The following is an 11,256-nucleotide window of genomic DNA, read 5'->3' on the forward strand; positions in this document are numbered from 1 at the left end:
ATGCTGCAATGAACATAGGGGTGTGTACATCTTTTCTAATTAGTGTTTTCATTTTCTTGGGGTAAATACCCAGGAGTGGAATTGCTGGATCATGTGGAACCTCCATACTGTCTTCCACAGTGGCTGCATTCCCACCAACAATGTACGAGTGTTTTGTGTTGTACTAGATTAAAATCCAGTGCCAGGATTTTTTAACAGCATATATACACACAGGGTTTTTCTCAACTGTTCTTTGCAAACCTGAGTTTATCTCTAGACATGCCTGAAGCCATACTGCTAATCCTTGGCCAATCAAAGATTAAATGTGCTGATTAGTGATTTAAACAGTTCTGTACTAGAGTTTGAAACATGTCAAGGGGCAGCCTGTATCTATCTTGTAAATATATACACACATATGCACATATATACGTACATATATAGTATCATATGAGTTTCAGATAGATGGTTTGCCTCTGGTTTCTGCTATTTTATCTTGTTTTAGTTGTTGAGTCAGATCATGCAGCCAAATGTTGACTGTATAACTTCATAGCATATATCATACCCATTCTCAGATAAGGCTGTGGCTTCTGAGACCAAAGTAACTGAAATCTATCTTGGTGATTTTGGTCCAGAGATAAAGGGTGTTCTGTGACACTGGGGTAACAATTTGAAAGCTGTTCTTGAATGTTTCAGGCTTGCTAGATGATTGCCTGTTCTTTTCTCCTTCTACTGAATAGTAAGCATCCTTCATGTTTATGTTTGTAGAGTCTTATGAATCCTTAAAATAATTCAAAAAAAGCATAATTATTGTACATGGCATAGTATGTTGCTACAATTTTGCGTTTGATGGATAATTATTTCTCCAACAGCCCAATTCTAATTAAGGTTGAAAGGAAATTGAAAATTAAGTTATGGGACTTCCCTGGTGGCACAGTGGTTAAGAATCTGCCTACCAATGCAGGGAACACGGGTTCGATCCCTGGTCTGGGAAGATCCCACATGCTGTGGAGCAACTAAGCCTGTGAGCCACAACTACTGAGCCTGTGCCCTAGAGCCCATGAGTCACAACTACTGAAGCCCGTATGCCTAGAGTCCATGCTCTGCAACAAGAGAAGCCACCGCAGTGAGAAGCCCACACACCACAATGAAGAGTAGTCCCTGCTCGCCACAACTAGAGAAAGCCTGTGCGCAGCAACAAAGACCCAACGCAGTCAAAAATAAATAAATAAATTTTAAAAAGACAATTAAGTTACAATTGATAATAGATTTCTGATTGGATAGAAGAAATTATTAAATATGCTATTTTTTGTGGTTTTCATAATTTTTTTCTGTATTTCCTATAATATTCTATGAAAATCGATTTTAAAAGGTATTTTAATTCTACATATTTTACTTTAATTTTAAACACTGGTTAATATCAATAATAGATATTCATAAAATATGTAGAGTAATTAAATGATAAATAGTCAATTGTCACCTGACCTTTTGGTAATTTTCTAGTAGAGCTCCCTGGGTTGCTTTTTTTTTTTTAAATAAAGGTAATACAATTACTCAGAAATAAAATACATAGTGACTTGCATCATCACATGATTGCTGTTTTTCCTGTCATTTAATCACCTCGTTTTTTCAATTTTATTGTGTTCATAAATTAATTCAGTCTCCTGAGTCTGAGCTAGATACTATCCAGAGAAAAGAAAGAAAAGCACCAGAGAATAAGTTTAATTAAAATGAGATATTGTTTAGGATCCAGAATTTTTCAATCACAGTCCATAGAATATAGCAGATGAGTGGTCGAAATTTGGAGACATGAAGGTCTGGATTTGAGTCCCGTGTCCTGGCAATGACTTGTTCTGTGACTTTGGACAAATTATCAACACCATCTAAATTCTAATGTTCTCATGTATAAGGTGGCAGTAATATTGAAATAATTAAATGACATAAAACATACATATAGCTTTGCACATTTTATAGCATGCAGTAAGCAGCTACAAAATATTAACTATTATTTTATTAAAATAATTCTTTAGGCTCTTCTGTGGTTTCTAGAAAGAGGTTCAATTCTAAGGCCATATATTTCTTTTCTTGCCTATTTCATTATCTGTTCTTTTGCCCCTACAATTTATTTTACCAGTCTTAGTTGAATAGCTTCTTTATGTATATATTGTCATATGCTCAACTGTAAATGAAATACTTGTGATTATAGAAGCTTATTTTATTCCTAGCTGTAACTTGTAGGAACTTATTGAAAATCATCAGAGCTTTTATTGTTTTACTTTATGGCATTGTTATTATCTGTTTTCTTGCTGTTTTTGTAACTAGACTCCTATTACCAACATAACTCACAAAATGGTCTTTATTTTTACCATATAATTGAACCCAAATGATAGGCTATTGATACCGTGGGGCAGAGACTATTTTTTTCTGTTCACCAATCTTTATCAGTAGCCTAGCACAGTGCCTGGAACATAGTAGCTGTAAAATAACTATTGGATGTATGAATAAAACTAGCATACCTAGACTACTATTTTTGAGAGAATCTGTAAAGAAACTATGTTTCTGTACATCCAAAATTATTCTTTTAGGCTTCCTTGAATATATTACAGAAAGATAACTTTTCATTGTATTTTGCCTATTGTCTTTGAATAAATTAAATAAATTACTTAAAAGTTTTCATTGAAAATTATTATACAATCAAATATTGTTAATAATTATAAGTTCACATTTAGTTCTTATGGTGTACAGTAAAATATGTATTGCTTTACATAAATTGGTGCACAGGATATTTAAGACAACACTGCGATTCAGTTTATATTATCCGCATTTTAGAGAGGTATAGTAGTTTATCAAAGTTTATACAGGTAGTAATTTAGAACTGTGATTTACATGTAATCTACATTGAAACTGCTCAACCTTAGACACTTTACGACCAGATTTCTTAAAATGTTTCTAAAAATGAATTAATTTCTCTACCAATATATTTTGAATCTGTATACAATCATCACTGGTTGTAAAAAAAATCTTTGCTAATACTGCATTATTATTTTTAATATGAAAACAAACATCCCTTTTAGTTTGTAGATATTTATTGGCCTTAGTTTTTGTGACACTTAGGTTTTCATACCTACTGTACCAAAGTGAAATGCATGGTAACATCTAGTGATTTCTAAATGCTAGGAAGCTGCATTTCTTTCTTTTTTGCTTTTTAAACTGGAACATAGTATTCATAAGTATTAAAGGACATAATTATTTTTGAAACAATACTATTAATAGGGTTTACTGATTCAGACTATTTTAGAGATCCTTTCTCTCTCTCTCTCTCTCTCAAATAAAAAGCTCATCTTGACTTAAGTGGGAGATTGTACACAGCACAGTTACAGTGGTGGCACTAGTAGGGTGGCAATACCCCCAAACTACACATCAGAGAAGCTGAATGCATTTGGAAGCCAAAAAGCAAGCTGGTTCTCCATTGATATTTATGGATAGCAAATGAGTGGCCAACTTGTGAAGAACCAAAGTAAAAGGCCAATCTCTGTATCATGTTTTCTGAATCTCTCTTGATTTAAAGAGATGCTGTGTACCAGTTTTGTGTAATCTTTTCTGTCGTACTTAACCTCTTTGTCACAGCTTACCAGTTTTTAAAAGGATGACTGTGATAGTGGTGTCCGGTGGCAGCAGACGCATACTAAATGCACGAGTAGTCATACTAATTGTAATAGTCATGGAATAGGAGCAGCACTAGTGGTGTGATTTTGCAACGAGGAAGAAAGAACATTTTATATTCAATACTCATAAAATGCACTTAGAAAACATTTTAAACATAATCTTTGTGGTGTTGCATCTGCATGAAGTGTGCAGTTGGGGGAGAAGAAAGCTCTTTTTCACCTACTTCGATCCCACTCAGTATGGATCCTTTGAAAAAGAGGGAGTTCCATGTACTAAAAAAAAGTCCTCCTTTTTAAAGTGTGTTGCCTAAGCAATGTAAGTGGATTCACGGGACTTTGTTGGAACTGTTATGAATATACTTGATGTTCATTCGTTTTCAAGGAGCTGTTCCAGGGCTGCATTAGGACCTGGGGACCATGGTGGCTGACTTTAAGTTGGGGTGTGAAGGGACCACTCAGCTTCCTAGTGAAGTGAAACAGAACTGTTCAGAGGGCAGGCTCTGCTTATTAGGAGCTGAAGAAGGGAAACACTTCATCTAAGAAGAAAAAGATACTGTGTTAATTTTATTAGAGATTGATCATATTAATTCTAAACTGGAAACAAAACTGTCCTTGGAACAATATCTTAGCATTCTAAACTTGTCTTATGTAGGAAATATATTTTAGTTTCGCTCTTCTTAAACAAGTTTCATTGGGTCAAAAATTTGAAGTGAGAGACTGAATCAAAAGGAAATACTCTTTAGTCTATATATATATAAGTTTAGAAAATGTGTGGCATGGCTAAAAGGATACCCAATTACATAATATTATTCCTGGGACCAACTTGCTCCTCAAAACTCGATTTTTATTAGTTCTATAAAAACTTAAAGGTATGAGGGACATTTCTTTGCAAAGAAATTACTTTCATCCTTCAGGTTTGAGAAATTTAAACTTAGTTTTCACTGGTATAAACTTTTAAGAAAAGAATATGAGTTTAGATAACAATGCTATTGGCTCATAGAACAATCTTTGAGTCTTGATAAAATCATAGTATTACTTTCTTTGAGAAAGGTTTTGAGCGTCATGTGGTCCTATTTACCCCTGTGCTATCTTTTCTTCTATTACATCTTCAGGGGTTTTTAGCTTAGCTTCTATTTGAGGATTTTCATAATGCATTGCTTTACAACCCAGCACATTCCATAATTATTCTTTATAGAAAATAAAGTTAAGAAGTAAAACACTGTATAACAATGTTAATAATTGACCAGAATGCTCTATTTCTCCAACTTCCATCACCCCATCTGGATATAAACAACTGCATATTTATGATAATCTACATACTCATATAGGAACATGGTATATCTTTCTGTTTGTTCCATTTCTATTCTATAATTTTTAAATAAAATTTTATATATTCCTTGTATAATTCCTGTTCTTCCTGATTAAATTTTTCTGGATATTTTAGGGTTTTTTTTTTCTTGTTATGTGAACACAATTTTCTCCCTCCTATTAACAAAAAGAATAAGCATTAAAAAAATTTAAATGATTTCCCAAGCCAGTGGAAGAATTCATAATCCAGTAGAAGAATCCTTTATTCAGAAGCCTCACATGTGTGAGTTGTGTCTGTGTGTATCCATGATAGGAGTGTTTGTAGTTTATAAAGTGAAGGGGCTAGCATATGTAGACTAAATATATTCATTCCACAAATAAATAACTTAAGCAACCTTGAAATATAAGACACTGTGTGAGACAATGGTAGGAGTAAAGAAATAAAAGTTTAGTCATCCTAGGAGTAAATTTGCTATTCATAGAACTAAGAAATACTCATAGAAATAAAATAGAAGAAAAAATTGCTAACGGCCACAATGGGTGGAACAAACACCTTATAATTTATAATTTGGGAACTAAAGCAACAAAAAATGCATTATGAACCTAATATGAACTGGGATTTACATACAGTTATCTCCCCAAGTCTGCACAATAAGCCTATGAAATGGGGATCATTACCCAAAAACTTAGAAACATTAATAGAAGCCTAGACAACACAGACAACAGCACAGCTAGATTGTGATTCCAGACCTGGTGAAATAACTGAGGAAAGTTCCATGGTGGGAATTAACCTTAAACAGTAGAGAAGATTAAGGTATATATAGAGAAATTGGGAGCATGTTATTTTATTTACAAATATAATTATTTGCCAATAAATCATTTAATTATTTACCAATTTAATCAATTTTACTGAATCTTCCAGATAGGTAGATAGATAGATAGATATAGATATAATGTTTCTAAAGTCTACTACAATCATGTGATTGATCCTTTGAGTAGTGCAGAAAAAAAAAACTTTTAAGATTATGATTTCCAAAAGTTTGTCTTACTTGTCTTCATAGACCCTAATTCCATCAAAGAAAAGTCTCATTAAATATTTGCTGACTGACTGCCTGAACTCATTTGACTGATTACAGAGTGAGACAGATATGAAAATAAATTAATTTGCTAGATGTTTTAGGGGTATAATGTACAGGAAATAGTGAGGTCCCAAAGGAAAAATTAATCATTTCATTTGACGAGTTCAGGAAAGGTAGCAAATTAGTTGAATGCTGGTGGATGAGAGGTTGCTGGTCAGTAAACAAAGTCATTTTTGAAATGAAGGATAACCCCCAAAATCACCTGAGCCACAAAATATGGTGCCCTGTAGAACTATAAAAATTTGGATAAGGTTGAATTAGAGAGGTTTGGGGTAAAGCAATTAAAGTCCTGGGCATTTGGAACACCCGGATCACAGAAGGTACAATGCACTAACAGTTTTGAGTTTTATACTGTAAGAAATTGTGAAGATATTTGAGCAATGGAGTAATATGGGAAATCTTGCATTTTAGAAAGATTACCCTGGCAGCCATGGAGAGGACAAACAAAGAAATTTAAGAGGCAGAGGAACAATTTTGGAAAAGATGACAATAGTTGAGAGAAGAGAAAATGAGAGTCTGAACTAAGGCATTAGCTGTGGAGTTGGAACCAAACAAATGAACAAAAGGTACAAAATACAAACCTTAGAACTTGTGGCAATAGGGGTAAAGCAAAGTAAAGATTAAATATAGCTCACAAGTTTATTTCCTGAATGACTGGATGAAGAAAAGCATCTGTAATTGAGAAAAGAAAGACAGGAATAGTAAAGAGATATCTGTGGATTTTGTAGTGGAGTTGTCAAGTAAGCACTCTGATATAGAGGACAAAATTTTGAAGATGCTATGGACTAAATAAGTGATCTAAAATCACCTACAAAGAGATGGTATTTGACAACATGGGAGAGAACAAGTTCAAAAGTGAAGGGTGCGTTAGAACAGGATAAGAAAAAGGTTTTAGGGAGGAACATGGCATGTAGCAATATGTAAGAAGCAAATAAAGAAAGCATATTGTTAAGTTTTCAATCCAGGGATTATAAATTAATGATAAGAGAGATAGTAGGAGATAAGGCAGAATACGTTGTACCAGAAGCCAAACAGAGGCAGTGCTTTAGAAATACAACCTTTAAAACCTCTCAAGGCTTCTGCTGAGCAAACCATAGGCAATAATGATGCCTGTGATTAAGACATCTGAAAGTGAAATTCTGTGTGAAGAGGATACTTGAGATTTTTTTTTTTTGCAGTACACGGGCCTCTCACTGTTGTGGCCTCTCCCGTTGCAGAGCACAGGCTCCAGACGCGCAGGCTCAGCGGCCATGGCTCACGGGCTCAGCCGCTCCGCGGCATGTGGGATCTTCCCGGACCGGGGCACGAACCCATGTCCCCTGCATCGGCAGGCGCACTCTCAACCACTGCACCACCAGGGAAGCCCGACACTATGTTTTGAAGAATCTTGGTGATGAAATAATGAAGAAAGATGGAAAAGTAGGATCACAAGGCCAATATAGAACTAAGATTTTCAGATAGAGAAATTTTATATGTCTGTAAGCTGAACAGAAGAAAACCGTGGAAAAGAAGACATTGAAAGTGTAGGGGGGAAAAGTTCTGAATAGTGTAATGCCTTGGTTTTAAGTGCTAATTATACCTCTCAAATTCTTATCTCCATTAAATGACTCACATTATGTACAAAAAATGGACAAATCTGCACAGCTGCTTGAAACTAGATACATTTTGCGTGGTATACATCAGACAAAGCTACAAAAATCATGCCAAGACTGAGTCACAATTTGCCCTCCTGATGGAGAGCAATGCCCCAGAAAAATAACTGGAAAGACTTTACAAGAATTCCACTAACACAGAGGCTTGATAGGTGTGGTCAGGTGGTAAGAACAGACAAAGCACAGGCAAATGGGGACAAGACTTGAATTCCTTTATGCTGTAGAACAGACACACTTACACAATCAACAGTACTGGATGAAGTAGGGTTTGCCTGCTGCCTTCCCCAAGCAGGAAGCAGATAAAGGAGAGTGGGAAAGATTTTCTTCCTTAAAGGAATGGGGGCATGGACCCAGAGGAAAACTGGACTTTCACATAGTTAAATTCTCATAGGGAAAGATGTTTTGAAAGAAAGCTGTATTGCAGAAACTGGTCACAGCCTAGAGTTCTACACAAGAGGAAGAAGTATAATGTAGATAAATTTATCGAAAGTCTTCAAACTGCAGTGCCCTCCAAATTTTTCCTAGGTTACTTAAGCCCTTGACAAAGCAACAAACAGAAATTGTCAAATCTCCTATCCAGAAACTGGGGTGTCATTGTTAAATCTTACTTTCTAATAAACCACAAAAGATGCTGTGATTCTATGATTCAAATGCAGGACATGGCCATCAAGCAACTTTAATATAGGGTCAGTTTCATAAATGGTCATTCTGTTTCCAGTCTTACAGTCTTATAATACGTTAAGCATAGAAGCAGAATAAAATTTTCTTAAGCATTATAAGGATATTATTTGTCTGCCTTAAATGCTTCAGTGATTCCCTCATGCTCTCATGGGTAAGTCCAGACTTCTCAGTGTCATTTGCAAAGCCCTCCCTGATTTCGCCCCTAAGTATCAACACAGCTTCACTCTTTGTAACTGTGTTCTTTGAATTTTATCCTCTAACCATTTATAGATCTCCTTACGGACCAGTAAAGAAGCCAGGCTGCATTCATACTTTGCACATTCTGTTATCACTTCCTTGGATATACTTTTCATACTCACAACCTCCTAAACTAGACTCATTTCTACTCTTTGAGAAGAAAATAGAATTATTGAAGAATGGAAACTTTTGAGATAGTTTCTACATCTTCCATTTGCTAGAAATAGCATCAACCCATGTTTTATTGGGAAGGTTAAATTAAATTAGATAATAAAGCATTGTATCTAGCACAAAGCAAGCCCTCAAGAAAGTACGTTTTAGTAGGAGTAATACTCTTCCTACTAACTGGTTTTGTGGAATGTGCTGATATTTATTGGAGTGCAAAGAATTTGACATAATAATGTTGATTTGGGTTGTTTGATTTATTAGAGAAGTTGAGAAAAAGTGGTTCAATTGAACCTATATTTTAAAAAATAATTTATATATTCACCAGGGACCTTGTTCTTACACTACTTTATGTAGTTTAAATTTGAGAAAGTTACCAAAAAAAAGTCTATCACTTATTATCAATCAGTTGCAAATAGCTATTACCAACTCTATGAGTACAAAGTTGATACAACAAGCTATGAAGGTGTACTTATCTCAACCAAGGGATGAACTGTTTGTGACTTTTCAAATCACAGTCCTCTACATCAGTAAAGGAAATAGGAACAGAATTTATTGGACAGAAAAATAAGAGAAAAAATTTTAAATTCCATTAATAATATTTAATCAAGCTATCCTCTCTGCATGAAGGATTTCTGTACAGTAGATTTCTCCTATTCTTTGTCCCAGGTGAACTGTTCTAGCTATGAAAAAACAGAAATGTGTTTGTGTGAACCATAATGACAACCTACTTCACAGAGCAGAAATAATGATGGGTCCAGATGGTCCCGTGCAGGTGGTCGAAATTGCTAACTCAAAAGCTACCATTATTAAGTGATTTTCAAAGGGCTCACAGTTCATCCACCACCACCAATCAAGAGACACTTGCTCAGGCCACATTCCCTTGGATAAAAACTAAGAAGTAATTACTTCCTTTAAGGGATCCACATCAATTTCATCACAAAGTTATAAATATGAAGAAGGAATTTCTTTGCAATTCTTGTGCAGATGTTATTAATTCTGCAAATATAGATGAATACAATGAAAGAAAAAATAAAATATCCAATATGAACAGTGATTAACATATACTAGTGTATACACACACACATACACAAACACACATGCATACACACATACACACATGAACACGCACATACATGCACACACATACACACATGCACACACATACATACACACATACGTACACACACATACACACACATATTCACAGACAGAACACTACGTTAAAACACCAATTTACTAAGTAATTTTATCCTGAATTTTACATTTTTAACATTTGACTAAAGTAAAATGAATTAATAATTATCACATTTTATGATGGTTTAAATAGGATTGAGAACAAGTAAATCTAAAATACCTAATTTATGAAATAATTGTAATATTCATGTTTCTTTCTTTTTTTCTGGAATGGGACATCAAAATTTTTTATTACAATTCAACATGCTTTTCTAACAATGCTGTGGCCAAGCCACCCAATGTTTTCTTCACATTCCTTCCACACAAGTTAATTTGTTTCACAAAGTGGAACTAAAGTATATTCAAGTCATTCAAATGCAAGCTACATATATTCCTTATAAGTTACTGTATTAAGGTAGAAAAGAGATGCAAGAAAAATGACATCCCAGAACTTATAATATAGGTTATCAAAATATTGGTACACAATCTTTCCCAAGCTGCTTCATAATTATCCTAAAATTACCAGCAAGAAAAAATGGTACAAGAATGAGGTTTATGGCTCATCCGACTCCATGTCATAATTACTGTAATACTTATTGGTGTAATAATTCTCATAATTATCCTCAGAAGGATCTCTATGAGACTGGCAAAAACGACAGCTACATCTAAATCTTTGCACTCTTGAGGGAGTCTCAACGTCGTTCTGCAGTGGTTCTCTTTGAGAGTCGGATGGAGAAACTCCTTTGCAGTAGTGCTTTTTAATAGATTGAATCAGCTGCTCCATCTTATCTCTCTGATCAGTTAACATGGTCCTCACCCCTCTCCTACAGGGTATGTTTTCACCAAGTAACCGCCCAGTCGGTTGAGGTAGACATTGTGGTAGAATGAAGGGCAATTTGATACTAGGGTTGAGAGTCAAGTTACTGAGGTCCTTTATTAACACTTCAGACATAGTTTGAGAGGCAACTGGAATTTCCTAGGAATTTTCATCGATGGACATCTGAGGAGACTCCAGGCTCCAGGTTGGGTTAACCTCAGATGAATCCATTGGGAGCTTGAAGCTCCCCCAGACCTTTGGGTTCCAGTGGAAGGTGATGCTTTAGAATAAAATTGCTACAAAGTAGCCTGGAAGAACTACAGAGCTAAGAAAGAGGGAGAAAAATCCAAGCTGACACAGAGGGGAGAGAAGAATCCAACCCATGATTCTTTAAATTAGTTATTTTCAATAGGAAGCATTGCTGCCCCCATCAGGCATCT

The 11,256-nt window shown here is 35.0% G+C and overlaps 1 pseudogene; it reads right to left on the reverse strand.

The window, feature by feature from the left end:
* Window positions 1-10,552: 10,552 nt before the first annotated feature.
* Window positions 10,553-11,047, reverse strand: LOC136118680 (developmental pluripotency-associated protein 3-like; annotated as a pseudogene).
* Between the last annotated feature and the right edge of the window lie 209 nt (window positions 11,048-11,256).

Source organism: Phocoena phocoena, chromosome 1 (genome assembly GCF_963924675.1).
Source record: "Phocoena phocoena chromosome 1, mPhoPho1.1, whole genome shotgun sequence".
Taxonomy (NCBI): Eukaryota; Metazoa; Chordata; class Mammalia; order Artiodactyla; family Phocoenidae; genus Phocoena; species Phocoena phocoena.